Source organism: Heliangelus exortis, chromosome 23 (genome assembly GCF_036169615.1).
Source record: "Heliangelus exortis chromosome 23, bHelExo1.hap1, whole genome shotgun sequence".
Taxonomy (NCBI): Eukaryota; Metazoa; Chordata; class Aves; order Apodiformes; family Trochilidae; genus Heliangelus; species Heliangelus exortis.
In genome coordinates, this window is record NC_092444.1 from 3,886,910 (window position 1) to 3,908,657 (window position 21,748).

Genomic DNA, 21,748 nt, shown 5'->3' on the forward strand with positions numbered 1-21,748 from the left:
CAGATACATGCCTACCATTTGGTTGCAATTCTTATTCTGTTATTTTTTTTTTTTAAGTCTCTTAAGGAATGTGTGTGGGTGACAAGTACTAATTATTGACAAAACCCACTATTTCTTCATAGGAGAAGGAAGCTTGTTTGCTTACACTTATGAATTTCTGGAGGGAAAAGGAGAAGAAGAATATTCTAAGTATCTTCACATGATTCCATGATTTGGGTGACTCTGGAGTGGTGTGGTGCTACAGTGTCTGAATTAGTTTCATACTCTCAATATCTCCTGCAGTTTTGGAAAATCAAGGGTTTCTTCCCCGTGTAACTGAAGTGGAGTCATGTGGTTTCAGACTGTTAACATATTTTCAAGATTATAGTAGAAACTTCCTGTTTTTAGAGCTTATCTCCTTGTCTGGAGGAAAAGATTATTATAGGTATAGTCACATCCTGTGCTTATTGTCACTTAAAAAAAAAAAAAAAGTCTATTGAATTTTCTGAAGCCTTTGAATTTGCAAATGATCGCTACACTGAAAACCTGTGAGCTGAAGTCACATTTCCTCTCTTTGCTGTGATAAAAGACTGGAAATCCATTGCAAATTTTACATATCTGTTAGTTCAATTTCTGCTGTACTTGGTGTGTTGAGAAAATCTGGTAAAGAATCTTATTCTGGAAGGAAGATTGCAAAGAAAGCATTTGACAGTCATTTCCTTCAGGTTGTGAGTATAAGCATGCTTTATAATAGTTTAAACATACCATAGGCTGTTGATAGAGGTATCAAATTTTCCATTCCTAAAGTTACTTTCAGTTGAAACGAAAGGAAAGAACAGGCAAACTTCTGTTGTAAAACTTCTGTTTTATAGTTTCTTTGATAGAGTTGAAAAAAGTACATTTGCTTGCTGCTTCCTTCCCTCATTTTCTTTAGGTTGCTTTGCCTTTCCTTCTCCCCCACAAATCTATTGAGAGTTTTATAATGTTTACTATTTTATATACAGCTGAAAACAAACTGTTCCTTGTGGTTTTTTAAAAAATCCCTTTGTTATATTTTTAAGTATGTAGAATTTTCCTTTTAGATATGACTTTTTTTTTTCCTTGACAAATACTTGGATTTTTTTTTCTTTAAGATAATACCTTCTTAAAATATCATGTGCCACCTTGTAGTTAAATTCAAGAAGCTGCTGAACAGGTTGGTGTTTTGCTTTAAGTACTACAAAATCTGGCAAACACAACTGGATATTTTTTTTAAATCTTCTTGGCTTACAATGTTCCATTCTGTAATTTGGAGTTTCCGAGGGCAGGGATTTTATGTAAACATATTTGTATTTAAATATTGGTCCCTACAGAGAAGAGGAAATAACCCAAAGAGGAAATAGTGAAAAAAGTGATTTTTGTGAATAACAGCCATGAACTTCTTTGCTTCACGTTTTCTTGCCTGATTGGTTTGATTTCTGGATATGAAAACTCTAGCTGGGTTTCAGGTTGTGTCTCACTGGTAGCTTGTTGACAATATTCCAAGTGGATTTATTCTGCTACATCCTTATATATGTGCCACTAGTAATTTAAACATTTTGCCAGGTTGCTGCATTCCTCAGGTTATTAGTCCTTTTTTGTTGTTTGGCTTTTTGTTTTGGGTTTCTTTTCCCCAAAATCTTTATTTCCCAAATAAAGCTTACTGGCCTCCCAGCTGACTTTTGCCCTTTTTTGAGGTGCAGGTACTTAAGAACATTGTCCTGCCATTAATTTAAAATTGTAAATAGAAGGAACTGGAGGGAACTTGGGTTTTTAAGTTGTTTTTTTTTTCTAAGAAGCGATTTTATTAATGAACAGTGAGTACCACTGGTGCCCAGGTCTTGGGATTTATGAAATTCTTTTCTTTGGAAAAAGTTTTTTTTCGTGCTTTTGTGTTGCTCTTGAGACGTGTGCAGCTCTTGTCAGGTGAAGTTTGGTTGTAGGTGTTACCTTCTCCTGGACACCTGTTGGAGAGATGGCACAGGGACAGACGTTACGGTTGTTGGTGACAGTTGCAGCAGGGGCTGTGCCTGGAGTTCCTGGGCCTGAGGATGGTTAAAATGAGGCTGAAGTTCCTCTGACCTTTCTGTGCTTTCCCAGAGCAGCAATGTGGTGTCATGTTTTGATAGTGACCTGTGAGTACTTCGAATTTTTTGACACTTAAACGTTACCACCATGTAAGTACAGAAAATGAGACATTGTTCTTGAACCACGAAGCGTGTGGTGGTGTTGGTTTTTGTTTGGGTTAGCAGGTTCTAGGTTTGATGCTGTGAGACTTGGGGGGGGAAAAAAAACCCCAAACCACAACACTCCAAACCAAACAAAAATCCCAGCAACACCAAACTACAAAAAAGCCAAAGCTCTGAAGGTTCCTTGTCTGAAAAGGGTGCAGTTTCCATCTGGGGATTTGAGAGAGGCAGGGAAGTGGTTGAGCCAAATCCCAGCAGTTAAACACAAAATTCAAGTAACTCTTGATGTGTTGATCTTCAAGAACTGCTGCCTGCTGGATGTATGAAGGGGCTGGAGTGGATAAGATGCTGCGTGCAGAGTTTACAGTCTCCTTAGGCAGGCTGGAATTACAGAATGGAATTGCCTTTTGATTACATTGAAGTTATTATAACATTGCACTGAATTTCCTCTTGGAAATTACACTTCAGTAGTGTGGAAAAGCACCCTCCTAGAATTATGAAGCACATTGTAGCTGAATTAGTCCTGTGGCAAGAAGCTGCTAAGACTCGGGTCTCTGGTTGTGTATTCCCATGTGCTCCCAGGTGCAGACAAGGCTTGTCCAGCTTGAAGCAGGTTTGAAGAACTTTGTGTAGACAGTAGTAACTATCTTATCAAGAGCTGAGTATAATTTGTTCTCAGCTGTGTTTCTACTGATAAAACAGTGTATTTTTTGCAAAGGAAGAAAATGTCACCTCTAACCTGACCAAAGGTTTTGTGTTTAGAATAGATTTTGTGTTTAGAATAGAGCCTAAAAGCTTTGATGTTGAGTTGAAAACAAACAGAAACGGGTAATAAATATTCAGTGCTCTGGTTCTGAGCAGTTCAGAGGTGACCTTTCATGCTGGTACCCAGCCTGCTTTTCCTCTCCTCTGCTGAGGAATCTTCAGTTGACCGTTGGCCTCAGGAATTCTCGAGTTCCTTTTTAGCTTCAACTTCCTCTGCTTCAGGCTTTTGCTTTTACTGGAAGTATCACTGTTGTTCTGGCTGGGAATATGTGCACCTACACTGAAAGAGAATCTTTTGATGAGGACTGGAATTAAGTGGCCTAAGAAAACAGTGCTGTGAGCTGTTAGCTCATTCTCCTTGAACCTACTCCCTTCCTCTTCTCCCCTACTCAATGCCAAATCCAAGGGGAGAGCTTGATTTACATGGAGCTCTGAGGACAGTGTTAAGTCCTCTTTTAAAAATAGGTTCAGCTTAGCAGGGGTTTAATGTGTTACACTTGTTGCTTGCCTAAGCTGGGAAGTAGTGTTAAATTAGCTTTGAAAAAACACTTGTCATGTTCACATATCTTTGCTTCTTATAAGTAAGTTTAAAGTTTCTTTTTGTGTAGTTTGTGCAAGCCACACCATGTGCATGCTTTGCAAAAGAAGTTTGAGTTAACTGCAGGACTGCAGACTGAGCTGCTTTTAAGTGTTTGTGGGACCTCCTGGTCCTGGAATCTTAAAAAAAAATTAAAAATGAAGACGTTAGGCATTTAATCTGCATAATCTCATTAAGGCTGTTTCTGGTTAGTTTGTGTTTCAAGTGTATACATACCTGGTAGACCTTAAATTGCTCCTTTGGAGCAGTTTTTCTAGTGGGTGAAATTTTTATGTGTACTCACTGGCTAATTCTGTCAGAAGTGGAGAATACTGCTGATGGATAGATCGTGTGGCTTGGAGGGAGTATATCTGTATTTAATATTCTTCAAATACAGCAGGACTCCTGTGCAAAGTTATGAATTATTCCTGTTTGTTATGAGCAGCATGTCTAGAAAGCAGCACATTTTACAGCCCTTTGAAGATACACTGTCTGTCACTTCACAGTGCTCAATCTTTCATGAACTGAAGTGCGTGGGTACAGTATACAAAATGTTACAGTATTCAAGGAAAGTGCTGAAGACTGAAAACTGCAAGTTAGCTGGTGCTTTCCAGTCCTGAGCTGCAAAGAGAGGTGATGGGCCTGGGGGGATGTGCCTTTAAGCAATGCCAGGAATTACTGACAGCAAGTCAAAGCTTTAATTTTTTCAGATTTCCAGCTTCTGTTGTTTATTGTCATGACCTTAATGTTTCTCCAACTAGGTGTTGTATTTAATTATAATGTTTATTATAAAGCCAGGTAGCAGCTCCCTTGGCTGCGTGCTTAGGCCTGTAGCATGCAGAGTGCTTTCCTTGTAACTGCATCCCTTGTCTCAGTTCATTATCTGTTAATGGTACTCAACATGACAGGGTTGTTTTGATAAATGGAGGCTGCCAGGAAAGCTGGGCTGGATTTTGCATGCAGTGGAATTGGGCTTTATTTCACTGTGGAACAGCAGTTAACTAATGGAAACACAACAAGGTGTTGTGAGAAGTCTGTTAGCAATCCTTCCAAAGCTGGCACTCAGGAATCTTCGTTCAGGCTGGCTCTAGGTCTCATTCTCTGTGATACATTTAACTCCTGTGGAGGTAGTTTTGTTTGGTGGGGTTTGTGTGTCTCTTTCACCTCCTTTTTCCTTTGCTGATATTAGGAGAACTGCTGTTCTAAGTATAGAATGCTATGGTGAGCAAAGGTGTCATTCATGACCAAGATTTTAATCTTTTATAATCCATTACCAAAAGACAAGATAAAGTCCCTACTGCAGAATGGAGCTTTAGGCTGTACTCTGACTGCAGCTTTTGCTTTTTTTTTTTTTTTTTTTCCTTTTAGTGTATGAAATGGGGGCAGATCTCTCCATCTCATAGGAAAGCCAATTAGTGAAAGTTCAGTTGGTTCTGATGTCAGTGATCGAATGCCGTAGCTGTTCTGTTCATTCAGGAATCTCCAATGTGCTCTCTAAAACCAGATGGGATAATTTCACTGCCATCTACCACATAGCTGAATTCTGGAGCTGATTTGCAAGACAGTGTCTGAAATTCAAGAAGCCTCTCCAGTTCTGTTGCTGCTGGATGCTGAACTCTACACTGTTTGCACAGCTTTCATCCTAGTGGGATATAAAAAAATAATTCTACAGATACATTTTTTTTTTTGTTTTGGTTTGGTTTTTTTTTGTTTTTAATCGAGTGCATTTTTCCAATGTACACTGACTTTTAGGTTTTGTAATCCAAGCTGGCTGGGTTATCTGTCCTAAAGGGACAAGGTGTTTTTGAACAAATACCAACAAGCGGTATTCTTTTCCAAACAAATGAATTTGGCCTGAATTAACTTACTGCTGGAAAGCTCTTGTGGAAGTCATTAGAAGTAAACACTGATTTAAATACACACTGGAGCAGTAAGTTCCTTTCTATGATTTGCCAGATGTCAGGCCATGTTTGATTAGAAAATTGAAGTGAGGATAAATGCAATGTGGTTGCTTTGTACTGACTTTGAGGATTGAATTTCAGCTCTGGCAGGTTTGGAGTCATCACATGGCTGCTCAGTTACAAATCTTATTTTGAACTGGTTCTTTCAGAGAGAGGCTCCAGTTCAGAAGCTGTTGTACCATGAATATTGCAAGAGCAAAGCTTGTCCTGCACACACACCATCTTCAATTGGTATTGATCATAGCAGTCTTGCAAGGGCATTAGAATTAATCAGCCACTTCAGCTGTGTTAGTGGTTTTAGGTAGCTATTTCTAGACAGTACAGAATAAATTTTCAAGTTGGACCTTTGTCTCCTGAAGGACTCCAGTGTGAGTAGAAATATCTGTGAATAAATAGAAGGAAAATGTACAGCTACAAATAATTAACAGCATCTGGAAAGAATAAGTTGGCAGATGGTACTTGAGGGTGTTGCTCTAATTAACTGGGTCCATGAACTTTGATTATTTTTTCTTTTTAGTTTTTAGTTTTTAACATGGCTTTGTAAAACCATCTCTGAGCTAGTCTACTGCCTTATTTCTTTTATAGGTAAAATACTATGTAGCTCAGAGATGGATTTGCTTGGCAGGGAAAAAGTCTGTGTTGCCCCCGGGTAATGGATTACATAGATGACTTGTTTTGCATCTTATTCTGCAAGGGAAATAGCAAAGCTTTGCTCAAAAATTAAGTTGGTACTAGCAGCTGAAAGGTCATGCCTGTGGTGTTAAAGCAGTGCAAGACACTGAGATTCAGATAAGTTACAGGTTTGGGTGAAGACACGGTGAAAGATAAATACTCGTTATTTTTTAAAAAATTGCCAGTTGAGTACAATTAAAAGGAACGTGTTCTGCTGAGCAGATGAATTTCTCTTTCTAGTGGGGGGAGGGAAGACTTCGTGGACAGGATTTTAAACAAAATGGCTTACTAATTGAATCCTCTGCAACAAAATCCTGGTGTAGAAGCGTCTTTTAACGTGACACTGGACAGGCATCTCTTTCTTATCCATCTTAGGGATGAATGCCGTGTGTGGCTGGATTCCCTCCACCCCTCTTATTTTATCTGCATTTTCCCCACCCCCTGTGTGTTTTGATCAGCGTTTGTAGAGGCGAGGAGGGCTGTTTGCATTAATATTCCTGCCTGCAGCTCCGGGGATGTGAGCCGCTCATCACTCCCGGGGATGCTTTGCCTCCTTAATATCTCGCTTGCAGATGCATTTTCTAGCTGACCACGCTATTAAAGAGCTGCCATCAATCACGGGGCTCCCGGTTCCGGCTCGGCTGAGCGGGGAGGAGGCAGAGGCGGGCCCGCCGGGGGAACCAGCCCGGCTCTCCGGGTGTCTGGAGCGGGGAAGCGGAGCCGGGCCGGGCCGGGCCGGTGCGTGAGAGGCGGGCGGGGCGCTGGGTGGGTGGATGGGGATGGTGGGGGAGGCTCGGGGTATGGGGCGGCTCGGGCGGGGTCCGGGCCGGGTTTTCCCCCCGCCTCCCGGGGCCGGGTGGGAACCCGCGGCAGCGCTGCTTTGGGGGGGGAGGAGGGAGGGGTTCGGTCGGCCCGGGGGGGGGGGGGGGGGAGCACCCCCTGCTCCGAACCCTGGCCCAGTTGCTGGGCGGGCGAGGCGCCGGGGCCTCCTTTTGTTCACCGGCTGCGCCCTCCCGCCGGCCCCGCTCCCTCCCCTCCCATGCTCCCTCCTCTTCTTCGCGGGGTCCGGCTCGGAGCTGGGGAGCGCGGTCACCCCCGCCCTTCACACCCCTCCCTCCGGTTCGCTGGGCTCAGGCTGTACGATCCGAGTTGGGTTTGGCCGGAGGCTCCGGAACCCCCAGCCCGGTGGGTGAGTGCAGCCCTCCCCTCCCTGCCTGCCCCAGGGATGTCGGTGAAAAAAATCCCCCGGGACGGTGCTGAAAGGCAGGGAGGCGAGGGCCAAGGACTGAGTCTCCAAGACGGGACCGATTGGGTAACTTTGGTGCTTTATGCTGCATACACGTTGTGTTTCCACCGGGAAAATCGTTCAGGTTGCTGTTAAAGTTGACTTAATTGTTACTGAGCCAATGATAACACAGAAAACACCTGGCTGGTGGAAAAAAAAAAAAAAAAAGCAAAAAAAAAAAAGCAAGCTTTGAGTTATAATTCGCTTTTCCCCTTTTGGCTGCTCCGTTTTTTTACAGAATAAAAAGTTGGATCGACTTGGTAGGTGAGGCGACAGTTTTTATTGGCCTAAGAAGTTCAGAAGGCTGTGGGACCGCAGGGTTTTCTTTCCATAACAAATGCTTCACCTTTGTGTCTAAATAGAAACAGGGAACCTACACGGAGTGCTGTGTTTAATTCAGGGCTTTTTTTCAAATAAATGAGATAAGGAGATAAGGCATGAATTTTCCTTATCCTGAAAGAAAGTACTTTTTTTCCCTACAGTAGATAAAATGCAATTCCTTTGAAGTACTAATTAGTACGGTCTGTGGAGTAACTCTCTTTTAACGATGTGCAGTCGTGTTTTAAGATAGCTACAGGAGACCTGCTTGGCCACTTTGTTTCCTGAGAAGAAACCAGCTCTGCTTTGTTTTGCAAGAGGTTTTTAAGCTCCTCTGGAGTGCATGTGGCTCTGCACTGCATGGGGCATTGTGTGCCTGGATGGGCTCCTCCAGCCATATGGGGCTGCTTTGGTTGTCTGGGAATGGAAATGGCAGTTGACAAGGCGACTTAATACCATATTGAAAAAAACAAAAAACAAAAACAACCAAAAAGCAAAACACGACGTGAATGTTAGGCGTGAAGTGGAGGAAACTAGAGAATAGAAATGTAGTGAAGTGTTGTTTCAGATGCTTCACCAATATGTTTCTTCTGGGAACTCGGTTTAAAGTAAACTGGATTTAAAACCCTACAGACGAACACTATTCCAATGTAAAGCCGTTAATCTGCAGGCAATTAGTTCCAGACGTGCAACCAACTCTGCCTTTTTTTTCCGGTTTTTTTTTTTTTGGTTTTTTTTTTTTGTTTGTTTGTTTTTTTTTTTTGGGTTTTTTTTTGTTTTTTTTTTTTGTTTGTTCTTTCAGGCAAAGCACATTTTTGAGTATCACCAGCCAGACGTTTCAGATGCTTAACAGCAAGTTGAGAATTGTGTGGGAGCAGCATTTAAAAAAGCTTTTATTTGTTTTTCCAACCCTGTAATTTAGTAGTGTTTAAACTATTTTATAAAGATCTCTGGGACCAGTGAAAGGTGGTTTGGAGTCCAAGGCACTTGAGTGCTCATTGTACTCTGGCAGGCGAGTCTGGCAGCGCTATTTGATCTGCCTGAACCATAGGAGGGACTCGGGTTACACCACTTCCCCCCCCCCCCCCCCCCCTTGCCTGTTTAAAAGTGATGCATCAGCGAGTGCTGGGCAGGGGTGTATTCTAAGACATAAACTGCCTGTGTTCACTTTCAACGTGTTTCCAGACAAAAAAAGATTGTCCTTTTTTTAATTTTTTTTTTTAATTGCGGTTAGGATTTATGAATTGAGGCAAGGGCTGACGTAATGTATCCTACCACTTCCTTTGTGTGTGTTTTAGAGTTGATAGGGCTTTGTTTAACTTAAAATAGCCAGGACTGTTGTTTGAATACTTCTGTATCTCCTTTCTGCCTTCAGTATAAGCAGACAACTCCTTGAAGTTGGATTGTGCCCCGTGGAGGAAATGGTTCCTTCCTTTTGTCACTAAGGTTGAGTGAATTGCTTGTATGCTAAGTAGATGAGAATTTCATTTTAATTAACATAATGATGTGTACAGCTGTTCTGTCAGAGTGCATCAAATGTCTTTGCAATTTTACTACAGGTTGTAGAGAATCTCTTGGTGTCTCAGCCTTTCTTTTTTGTACTTTTATTTATGTAAAGGTGACAAGATGGGGCTTTTGTTTCCTGGTGAGTGGTTAATGGCTCATCTGCAAGAGCTCTGTTTTGATTTTTGTGTGTGGGAACTAAAATAAGTCATTTATTATTAAACTAATCTAAATCTGCTTGGGTTTTTGAGTTGAAGGGTGTTATGCTACTTACTGTTTTGATTAAGCATAGCCATAAGGAACCCCAAAGTTTCTAATTTTACAGGGCCAGTGATCTATTTATTTTAAATAGTTTTCTCTTGTACTGTGAATGGGTTCCTGCTACAGTGATTGAGGTGAAGCACTTGTGAAGGGTGATTGTACTCTCTGGAAAAACACCTCTCCACTTCAGAAGCATAGAAACAACACCATTCCTTTTTGGCACTCGGGAGAGTCTCCATACGGCTGAGATTTTGATTTAATGAGCCAAATTTCAGCAGGTGGAAGAAAACACTCAGTTCTCCACCAACTTGGTGGAGTTGCTTCAACATCAGCTCCAAGTACAGCTTCATAACAAGCTCACAGTCCAAAAATCCCATACAGAGGACTGAAATTAACTACTTGGTGACATTTGGCATGGTTGTGGTTTACAGATAAAAAAAGCCATTCTTCCAATAATGTTCTGTTTCGTCTTGATAATGGGGTGATGCAGGTTTTTAGGATGTTTGTCCCTTGCAGAGATGTGTTGTGTTCTTTAATGAACATTCAGCAAGTTTGTTTTCAGCTGAAATAAATTGTGCTGATACTGTGTATGCTGAATCAGAAGTAAAAGTTTATAAAACTGGAAACCAGTATTTCTGTAATTTGTTGATATATATATATGGGTAACATGATATTTCACCTGAGACCCAGTTACTGGGGGAAAAAAAAAAACCAACAACATTACTAAAGCAGAACGTAGAAATAGATTTCATGTGTTGAGATTATAATGAAATAATTTTGGCCAAGTGTTTTTCAAATTAAGGATATTTCTTTGCAGCATTAGCCTGGACTCCGGCAGATGAATGGATTAGAAGGTAATGATTGGAGATGTTGCAGTCCCCAGCTGTTGGCCTTACCCTCTGGTGGCCCTTATTACCCCAGAGCACGAATAAGGAGTATCTAAACCAGGAGTGAAACTTGGTTTTGAGCTTCCACTGTGCTAGCCCAGACATGTTTTGTCAAACAAATTCTACTTTAGTTGAATGCACCAGGCAGAAAACAAAAGCAATTTAGGAGTGAAGTCAGAAGTGCATTGGAGAGTTTGTTCTTACGGGTGTGATACTTGGCTCCATAGCTCAGAGATCCAGAAAATTGGATAGAACTAGCAGTGTTTTCTAGACATTAGGAAGCAGAAATTCCCCGTAGCCTGTGGTGGTGGAGCACATGCTCAGAGCTTTTATCTCTGAAGCCTACAGAGTAGTAGCTTTGGCTGCTTTGCTGAGTGCTGGCTTACAGATGTGTGAGTGGGCCAGTCAGTAAGACTGCTTAATAGTTTCATTAGGGTTTTTTCCTGAGCTGTGATGTCTTTGCCAAGATACCTACTTCTTGCTTTAAAATACTTTTGTCTTCTTTTGAACCTTTTGTGTTTAAACCGTAAGACTCAGGTCAATGAATCACAGTGAACTCTGAGTAACTCTGTGTTGCATTTTGAGGTGAATAAGAGAAATGGTATCTTCATCACTGTAGCCCTAGACCAGAAATCTACCTGCTACTCTGATCTGAATCTCTGTTTTAAAGAAATAGGTCTGTCCAAGGGGAAGCAAAAGTGCTTTGGTGTAGGCGGGAAGGTTCTGCCAGTTTTCTAATCTTCCACATCATTGAGCTGCGTGTAGTAGGCTGTAGGCATTGGTTGTAATGAAAGTCCCAACTAATAGGGCAGGCCTTTTCTTAGAGCAGTTTACTAACCAATAGTATGGAGATTAATGTGCAAATATTCCCTACTATGTATGAAATAAAATGATTTCAGAAGGGGCATTTTAGGGAAGAAGGGCTGTGTCAGGGAAAGCTTAATCATAGCTGGCATGGTTCAAACTCTCGCATGAACTCGACCTTGCTTAGCCTTGCTCTTTGGTTAACTGTTTCTCATGTTGGTGTGTATTTCTTACAGAACAAATTGCTCTGTTACTGAAGAAAGCAAAAGCAATGACCTAGCACGCTGAATTAAGTAAGAATAGAACCCCTGAAAAATTCCTATAAGCCAGCTCTCTGTTTACAAAAAATCCTGAAGCATCTTTAGAAGGATTGGAGGGAAATTCCTTTTCAACTTTCTTAACAGTGGTGAAATTCTTTTCAAGAAATAATATTCATTCCAGAGTTTGCCTGAAGTGGTGGTTTCAGTTCTGACCTTTGAATGCAAAGTGATAACAAAGAGTGAAAAATGGAAATGATTAAAACAAGCTGGCCTTCTGCAGGAAGCTGTTTTTGTTCTGCCAAGAAAGGTCTTGGTGAATGGATAAATGTTTTACTACTTGAATTAATTACTATTTGATTGTGATGCATAAATTTTCATATAACCACATGTTTTTTATATAACAGTGGGTTTGGAATTCAGACTTCCAGTGTTAGCAGAAGCACAGAAGAAATGGTGGCTGTAAATTTAGCATTAACAGCATCACTGTACACTTTCTCTTGGGAAGTAACAGCAAATTTTGAAACTAATTAGATTATAACTTCCATTTTCATATAAGATAGCACAGTGGAAGTAACAAATCTGGAATGCATTAGTATTGGTTTCGAAAAGCTTAGATACTTGCAGATTTTCCAATTTTCTTTTATTTTTTAAATTAACTGAGTATTAAAAGCTGAGTGATAGGCAAACCTTTTATTGAAACCAGACAGCCTTGGCATAGATACCTTGCTGCTTCTGTAACACCAATTTTCTACATGTGATAAATTTTGTCTTAAGTGCTGATTTCAATTTTCTTGAAACTAACAATTAAAAAATGCTTTGGTTTTGGCAGTGTTCTCTGTGAATTTGCTTATTTTGTGGAGATCAACATGTCGTCTTGTTGAAGAAACCTGGATTTTTGCTAATAGGCAGTAAGGGTTTCAGCAGCATGTGGAGTCTGAGCTGCTATTCTATTTAAATGTTTAAAATTAAATCATTTAGTAGTTGGAATGTTATTGTCTGGTTTTGTGTGTTAATCTGGTTTTAGAAGATCAGTTCCTTTGTTTTGATCACCATTGTTGGGACCTTTGCAGAGTTTACCTGTTGCATTGGATATTTCAGTCTGTGTGTATATATTCTATATATATATATTCTGTAACCTCTTGCGTATTCAGCCTTTAAGTTAGGGCAGTAAAAAGTTTAAAACTTAAAAATTGTCGCTTTATGGTCTTTTTTTTTTTTTCAAAATCAAAGTGTTTGACCTAAAAAGGAGCAATATGTGACTGCCTCTAACTGAGAGTCACAGCCTTGCTCCTCTTGCCAGTGCCACCTTCCCTGCCCCACATATTGCTTGGAAAATGTAGAAATCCAGCAGAAAGTAGTAGATTTTTTAACTCTAGTATGAGTTGGGCCTGGGAATTTAGTTATTTGGTTTTTTTCATGTTGTGAAGTTTCTTGTATTTAGTCATTGACTGATGACTGAAAATGGCCTCAGCAGGTAATTAAATTACAAGGCAGTATGAAAATGGCTGAGCCATAATAGAAGAGTCAAGACAACTCAAGCACTTAAGGTTGGGGACTTCTTACTATAAGTTTGACATAGTAACAGGTCCCTGAAGAATTTACTCTTTCAGGCAGTCAAAACATACTGTATTTGCCCCATTTCCTATAAAAATCTAACAAAGGAGCCAAAAATCAGATTTCCCTTTGATAGTAAAACTGTTTCTTTGGGAATAGACTTGGAAACGGATGAAATTTTTTTGGTTTTGTTTTTTTTGTGTAGCAGTAGTTCCTGCTTATTAATTCAATGCTGTTAGGTAATCTCATATTCTGGTTTGTGTGAGAATATGTGAGGAAGAGCACATATAACCTGCCTGTTTAATATTAGTCTATTGTAATTGGCTTAAAGTTGGAGATGTAGCCTGTACTTGTTGTTAAGCCTGGAAGAAAAGAGTTAAGAGCAGCCCAAGGTTATTAGATCATTTGGAAACTGATTACCCTTTCACAGTGTAGTAAAGTAATTATGAATAGTGTATGAAAATTGGTTGCAGTCTGTTTCAACATTATGACTGCCTGTCTTTAAAAGAAATTGCATTGTCCTCTTTTGTGTTGATCTCACAATTTGCATATTCAAAGCATGTTAGATATTTGCTACTTCCAGCTGTAAATGCTAAGTGGCATTAAAAGAAAAGAAAAAACAAAAAATAAACAAAAAAACCCAAACAACAAATTATGCCATCTGTTTATATAGGTTGTCTGGGAAGGTTTTAAATTCTTGATAATATTTCATCTTGGGTTTCACCTTTCTCTTTCCAATAATGCATGCCAGGGTTGCTAAGGAAATTGGAAGTGTGTTCTGGTGGTCTAAACTGAAAGAATTCTTTCATGGATGTATGTTGTGGTTGCAACTGGGCAGGGCTGTTGCAACTGCATTTGTTGGAAGGGTATTTTTTTTGCAGCCCTGACATAAGAAAAGGTGGTGTTTGGAAAGGAACAGTCATGGCACTCTAATTTGAACTCAAGGAACACCTGATCAAATGTTCTAATACATCAGGAATATTGTGAATGTCTAAGATATAAGAAAAAAAGTTTTAGCCTAATTTGACTTTGTGCACAAATGAGATCTGTATGCTTGAGTGCTACAATTTGTGACTAAACTGTTGTTAATGGAAAAAAGTTTAGGTATGATTTCTAAAACACAGCTAGGACTGGGTTTTCCTTGGGCTTGTTTGGCTTTTTTTTTTTCTGTCTTTTCCTTTAGTGAATCCCCTCCCTTCTGGACAGTTGGTTTAGCTGCTTGTGAGACAGTTGTGGTTTCCTGGGAGTTAATAGAGTGCCCTGACTACAGGTCCAGGTGCCAGAGGTAATAGTGGTAATACAGTGGTCCTGTGTTGTGTCACTTTTGTCTGCAAGGCCTTGGGAGTCAGAGTCTGGCTCTGGGGTTTTTCTTAGAAGGATCTGCAAACTCAGTGTAGTTGGTAAAAGAAATTATTGTGGATTTTTAAAGCAGAGAGTCAGTAATATAAATTAGAATGAAGCTTTAGGTGTATGTGCTGAGCTTCCAAGCTTGACTTTCTTTAACAAATGCTGCTGTATACAGTTTTATTTTGGCATCAAGTTTTATCGAATCCGTGCTTTTGGCTCAGTGCTTCTCTTCTGAGGGCATACTGTGGTGTCTGAGATGCCAAAGGGAAACATAACCATCTTGTTCTGTTGCATTCACGCTGGGAGTTGAACAGTGGCTTAGGATTTCAGGAGCACTGAAGAATTTTGGTGACAGTAAATCTTTCCTTAGCACACACCTCTCAGCTCATTTCCCAAGGAGAGAAGTGTTGGTGGAGGTGAATGAGAAGCACTCTCTGCCATTCATACAATCCTGAGTTCAGTCAGAACGGAAGCTGATGCCACGAGGCATGGGTGAAGTTGCCTTTGGGCTCTCAGGAGAGCTTGGGGGGGCCACCAGTATCAGCTGTTTGGTTGGGGTTACTGGTCAGCTGGTGGTGGCCTGAGCATCTCTGGATTGCAATGCAAAGCCCTGTGGCATGGCAGAAGTGGGAGCTTGGCACAGGTCAGGAGCCTCTGTCTGTGAGCTGTGTTCAAGTGCTGTGAACAATTCCATGGTGTGACAGTGCCATGACTTGAAGCTAAGCTCATATGTTGGCTTTCTCTCATAGGCTTTTTTTCCTAGTTGAAAAATCAAGTCTTCAGCAGAATGCCTCAGTTATCCTGCTGAAGGCTCTGAGTACACACCACAGGCAGCTGTCTTCCCTGTGCTCCTGCATCTTTGTCAGGTTTCCTAAAGACAGCTGATGCAGCTGAAATATCCACTGGAAATATTTTGCATATAAATCAAAGCTACATAGATAAAATGTATGTATGCATATAGAGAAAATACTACACATAAAAATTTATTTCATATTCTGAATAAAAAAAGTTTTGAAAGGTCACTTATGCCAAAGTTAATTCTGATGCACAGGCCAGGTCATAATTCAGTGTATGTTAAGAACTAGTCAGCAAGTAATAAATCTCAGAGTTGCTATATATGTTATCTCATGGGAGAGGCTACAAGACTGCAGGAGAAAACAGGCTAATCCCTCAAGTGCTGGATAGATTTAATTAGGTCCCAGTTGCTTGGGTAACTGGTGCTTGGTAAATTTTCTTGTGTAGTATTTTGAAAGTAGCTCGTAAGTCAGCTCCTGATTAGGTTAGTGTTTCAGAAAAAAAACCTTGGTGACCTGGCATCCTTCCAAACTCCTGCTTTGGAGTTGTTGAATGGTCATGTGTAGTAGATGAGGGAAATTTCATAGGTGGGGATCTTCAGAGGTGTGCTTTTACATTGCATCATATTTACAATAAATAGTGTAATTTGGTTTGCTGTCCTGGGTTGCTAAGGGATCACCCCAAGTTTTTGTGGTAGGTGTTTTTTTTTGTGTGTGTGTTTTGTTTCTGTTTATTTTTTGTAGGTTTTTTTGTGTGTTTTCTGAAAGAAAAAGCAAAACTGGGTTATCTTACTAATTGTGGGAATAAAGAAGGTCTTAAAAGGCTTGCCTGACACATCTGTGAACACTGCTATGAACAGTTTGTGGTGCTGTGCTTAATCTAATGTCCACTACAGTCTGCACATAGTTTTAGTAATCATTTACTGTTGTTTGAGCTGTTCTTGGTGCCTAACCTTAAAAATTTACCTTTATTTTAAAGTGAGGAATTTCATACTGCTTCCTTTAAGGGAGGATGACTTCCTTTTTGGAGGTATTTTCGGTATGATGCATGGGTTGTGTGGTCTTAATTTGCATGTCAGGGGGTATAAAGATGTAATTATGAAAGCTAAGAAGATTTTTCCTTTATTTTTAATTATTTAATGTACTTATTGTTTCCTTTAAATGCTTCAAGTCTCCTTATTTTTGTGAGTGTGTCATTCAGGACACAAAGGATGAGTCCTGGATTGAAGGAGGCACAGGCACTGTGGGAAAAATTTGATTCTGGGCCCTCTGACACCTCCTGAGTCCTCCTGGTGGCAAATGCTGCAGTGTGGGGGTGACTGCAGTGTGAGTGGGACCCACAGATTTCATGTGTGGATTAATCATGGTTTGCAATGGTTTTTCTATGCTTAAGGGTTTATGGTCTCATTTTGTAAAGTTGTTCTCAGCAGTTTACACAATCAGAGCTAAAGACTTTAATAGTCTATTGCCTCATGTTACATGAGATTCCACGAGGTTACTCATAATGTAAAGAGTATCTACTGAAAGTACTGGAAATAGAAATTATATTTGTCTCTAAAGTGTGACCAAAGTCAGAAGTTATTTCATGCAGCATTAAAGTACATCCTCTTGGCTTAGATTAGAAGCAGCCTAATCACTTGGAGCATTTTCTTCCTCTTCTCCTGAAGACACAGCCAGTTCTGAAGTAATTTTTTAATGGGCTCACTAGCAGTGGCCAGCAGATTAATGGTCCAGTAGTTCTTGTAGCAAAGAGAGGCTGCTTTTTGGGACACTAACATATGGTGTTGGAACACCTGATATGTGAGACCTGTGAACTGATCCTTTCTTCAACACTCATGCTTCAAACCTCCTGAGTCTGTAGTTGCATGCGGTGTTCCTGCTAACATCTGTGTCTCTGGACTATTCTGAATTGAGTGAGTTAACCTCAAGGCTTTGAAATTTTAGAATAGCCTGCTTGTGTAAATTTTAATGTTTTATGAATATAACTAAAATGAGGTGATTGTGGTCTGTCTTGAATTACAAAATAAAGGCTCATTCTGGTGTCAGTGGTGAGTGATGTCCAACCTGTGCAGATGCAGGTTCTGTACTGTGTTGTGACTGGAACTGGTTGGGTTGTACCAGGAATATGGTCATAGAAGTTAGTGCTGAAGGAAATGTTAACTGCCTCCTTAATTTACAAAGAATAATCCCAAAATGACTATTGGTAATATTTTGGGTTTTTTTGTTAATCTCTTGTGCATCCTGATCTTATGTGCTAAGCTATAATGAGTCCTATGGGTATAGTCTGGAGACAGGTGATTGCAGGGCTCCCAGGGACTCGCTGAGACCTTGGGCAAGTTGGATGTATTCATGATGTCTAGAAGACACCTAACTATTTTTTTTTAAAATGAAAATACTCTAGAAACTTAGCACCAGTGTTGGCAGCTTTCATTTTTTTTTTATCATCACTCAAGGTCATACACAGGATCATATAATTTCTTGAAATACAGACCCTCTTTGTGAATACCTTTTAATGTGTGTTTTGAAATCCTTGGCAAGAATAAAGAATGATAATGAGCTTGCTACAGAGAAACATACTGACAGTATGGACAGTAGGGACAGTACACCCATCTCCCCCAGCATGCTGTGCTTACCCTTGCTCTTTCTTGCACACACACTTGTGTATATTTGCTTTTTGAATGCTATTCCTGCTGCTCAGAACCTGCTTATGTGGCTGGAGAGAAAAGATCAAAGGTCATTCTTCTTTTAGTAAGGTTTAACTGCTTTAAATACTAAGTATTTGTTGCTGTTGTCTGTAAATGCAATAAAGGAAGTGAGACATAATTTAATCCATTTTCATTGTTAACTTTGTGAAATTATGAAGAATATGCTGACCGTTGGCAGTCTACAATATGAGACAGATCAAACCTGCATTTCACACATGAATAAGCACACTTAATCTCATGATTACAACAGTGCTTCTGTACTGGGAAGAGAGGCTTTGGAGGAAAGAAAATTCTGACGTCTGCTCTGTCATTAACCAAAATAAGCTGCTCCTCAGAGAAAATGAGCTGAATGTCTGAATTTAAAGACTGTTTTGCCAGACAGAAATATCTTTTGTCGTATTACTCATGTAAAAAGTATTTTAAAACCCTGGACAACAAAATGTGTGTCCTGTTACTGTCTATTGCTCATTCTGATAACATTGTACATCTCCCCCCACCCCCTTCCCTTTGTCGCAGGACTGAAAGAACAGAATTTCTTTGTTTCCACTGCTGTGAAATTTTATGGAGCACTTAAGTGGTATAGCTTTAGTTAGTCTTGTAGATGGTCTCTTTGACTCGTAGGATGCTGCTTTCTTTAGAGAGAAAATGCTTTAATTATAGCCATATTTCAGTGGAAATGTCTGGTCAGTCAGCTCATCACAGGAGCCCACCCTGCACTTACCCTTCCATTTTGAGTCGTTCAAATACACAGGGAGTTGGATGGAGCTAAATAAAACAGTTCATGTGGCTAAAGACCAGAGGTTTGCCTTTGCTGCTCAAAAGGGTTTTCCAAAAATAGCCTGGTCTCGTTTTTGTATGGGTGGTTTAAATGAATATAATTTGGAGGCTTTTCAGAAGACAGGAGGATTGCAAGAGGGCAGCTGAGGGTTCAAGGATATAAAATTGAAGCAGCCAGTGGAGCAAAGCATAGCTGTGTACATAGAGGGAATGACAGTTTGGGAGGTATTTGTAGACATATTGCAGAGATGGAGGCACCAAAATAAGATTTGGAATGGAAATTGAAATCGGTTGTAAGTGGGTAGAGTTGTAGGTGGAGATGCATTTGCAAAGCAGCAGTGGTCTCATTCTAATAAACACACAGATGAATGTTTTCAGATTAATGCAAAACTCATTTCTGTCTTAAAATTGGTGACTTCACAGGAGGATCTGGGTATGTGATGTAACTTTGATAGGTCCTACAACTATTGCAAATAAATGTTTGTCTCATGGATGGATTTAGCATCGCCTGTAGCTTGGTTACTGTTGTGTACCAGGAATTTCTCTTTGTGCTTTGATTTCTTTGTTGGTGTTCTCTGGTCTGAATTTGCAGCATTTGGGAATGTTTATATTTTACCTACTTTAGTAAACACACTACAGATTTCTTTTCCACAGGCTTGCCTGTCAAGAAATCCATATGCATGCTTTCAAGGTTTACCCTTTTTGTATCTGAAAGTCTGTCATCTTTTTCTGAACCAGTTTTTAAAAAAATACTTGACGGTTTATCAGCAGAAAGTGTAATTTTTTTTTTTTTTATTGGTGTGTGAATGGTCTTATGGTTGGTCTGTTGATGGTGAAATGGTAACCACTGCCATGGTTTTAGGTTCTCCACCCTCATCTCACTTTTTGTCTCGTGTTTTGTTGGCTGAAGAGTTATCCTGCAAATCCAGTTCTGGCTTGATACCATTGCTGTAAGGAAAGCAGAGTAATTGTGGCTGGTAATATGTTCAAAATGATCTGCTGTATATAATAAAATTCTTGTTAACTTTTTTTTTTTTCTATTTTAACCGTGTTTAAGCAACATTGTAATGCAGATGGTTTCTTAGCTCCAAATGACACTGAATTCCCTGGATAATAGTTGTTACAATAGCAGCTCCTTAGAGGTCCATTGAGCCTTTTTTCCGCTAGCAGCATTTTAAAGTGAGGGAACAATATTGCATTATATGGACACCTTAGAAAGTCCTATTTTTTAATGGTGTTAGGGGATGACTACCCGTATTTGTAGTAACAACTCACATTAGTGTCAATGACTTCAGAGAAAAAGTTGTAAAGAGGTGGCTTCATTATCTATTGTCTGTGGATTGTTATTTGTTCCCATATATTTTGACCACATGTATTTTGGCCATAAAATCACCTTTGGAAGTGGTTAGAGGAGTTCTAAGCATCCTCTTTCAGAATGGATCTATACCAGGGGGCTGGGATCTGAGATTTGGTACTCCAGTCCTAACTCTGTGTCTGGGTTAAAATGGTTTTGAAGTGGCCACCTAACCACTCAGCCCTTAAACTTCTTGGTATGTGTGAGAGGTGAAAAGGGCACAGGGTTTGCAGGGACTGTCTTCAATGTTTTGTGTATCCCAGCCTGGTAAATGAGGGCTGAAGGCTTCAGCTGGTGAGCAAACTGAAGAGCTCCTCTTGGTATCAAAAGGAGTCTGCAGACAGCTCCAGTGTCCCTGCTGCTTTTTCCATCCCTCACCAAACAGAACAGAATCAGGCTGATTTATCTGTTAGGATTGGGAAACCTTACTGGAAGTACAGAAACTTTCTTACACTGTATTGATTTTATGTTGCTGCTCTTGGAATTACATTATTGGGATGTAATTCCTGTACTGGGATGAAAGCCTGTGTGTAAACGTGTTTAGAAGGAAGTATTCTCAAAGCTTTTCTGGGATCACTGTTGTGAGTCTGGGACATAAATTGCCCAACTATATCCAGAGGAGGCAGGAGCTGATGCATTCACCCCAAGTATTATCCCTGGTCCTTCAGTCTCCTCTGCAGTCAAAGCTGATAATCTTGTACAATGTTGTCCTTACTAGTTCCTGAATTCATGACCTCTTGCAGATAGATCCTGTCCTGTGCCAATTAGAATACCACAAATGAAGTGCAATGCAACTTCTCTTTCAGACCCTAATCATTCCAGTTTTCAAAAATCCTCACATTTTCTGGGGAAACCTGGCTGCTTTCTGAGGGAAGATACTTTAAGCATTCTTGAGTAAAATGAGAAGTTTTCCTCCACTGAAAACTGGAGACATAGCCTGTCATTTTTTGTTGATAAATGCAGCAGTAATTAATTATTTTTTATTTTTTTTGCCATGTGAAATCCTGCTTTGCTTTTCTGAGGAATCTCCTTCATTCTTTTCCTCCTGTTCCTTTAAGTTTTACAGCATCAACATTGTGTTGAAGAGAGGGAATTATGATCTGATCTAAGCTGTCATCCTGCATAGCTTGCCTGTCAAACAGCCCCTCGACCTGGATTTCAGAATGTTGCCATAATATCCCAAGTCAGAGTGTATCAGTGTGGAGGTGGAATGTGCAGTGGGAGAGGGCTGATAGGCAGCATCATACAGGCTGGGATTTAAAACCTGACAGCTGTGAGCAGAGCTGGTGCAAAGTATGGCTCAGAAATAGGAGAGCTCTTGTTTTTCTTAGGTCAGGTTGGGTAAATATCAAGAGGGGGAAAAGGTCATTGTCTGTCATGGGAAACACCTTGGATTGTCTGGTTTTATTTGGGTGATGATGATTTCTCAGCTGTGAGAGATGCTGCTGAAGTCAGTGCCTCTTTGCTGCTTTCTCTGTACACCAAACCATTTGGGGATGATGAGAGAGCAGCTCCAAGTGAACAAAACACTCTCTTAATTACATGCACTTAGGGGGCTAACAAGAGGTAGAGACTGTAAATGTGTAACTCCTAATGGCCAGTCCTGGCCAAAGTGTTCCAGCACTATATTTGTGTTATAAACTCCAAATGCCAGTGCAGGAGATAAGGCAGACAACTGATAAGAGACACATCACTCAATGCAGAGAAACTCTAAGAGCTTTTTAAAAGTCTTTCAGCA

At 40.2% G+C, this 21,748-nt stretch overlaps 1 protein-coding gene across 4 annotated transcripts in view; it reads left to right on the plus strand.

The window, feature by feature from the left end:
• Positions 1-21,748, plus strand: part of RERE (arginine-glutamic acid dipeptide repeats) — a 205,257-nt gene that overhangs the window by 39,107 nt on the left and 144,402 nt on the right. The window contains exon 1 of one of the 4 annotated variants that reach the window (XM_071767167.1): positions 2,056-2,174. The exons of the other annotated variants lie outside the window; for them this stretch is intronic. The gene's annotated coding sequence lies outside the window, so the exon portion shown is untranslated. Of the gene's footprint in view, positions 1-2,055; positions 2,175-21,748 lie in introns of those variants that run through there. 4 annotated transcript variants of the gene reach the window in all.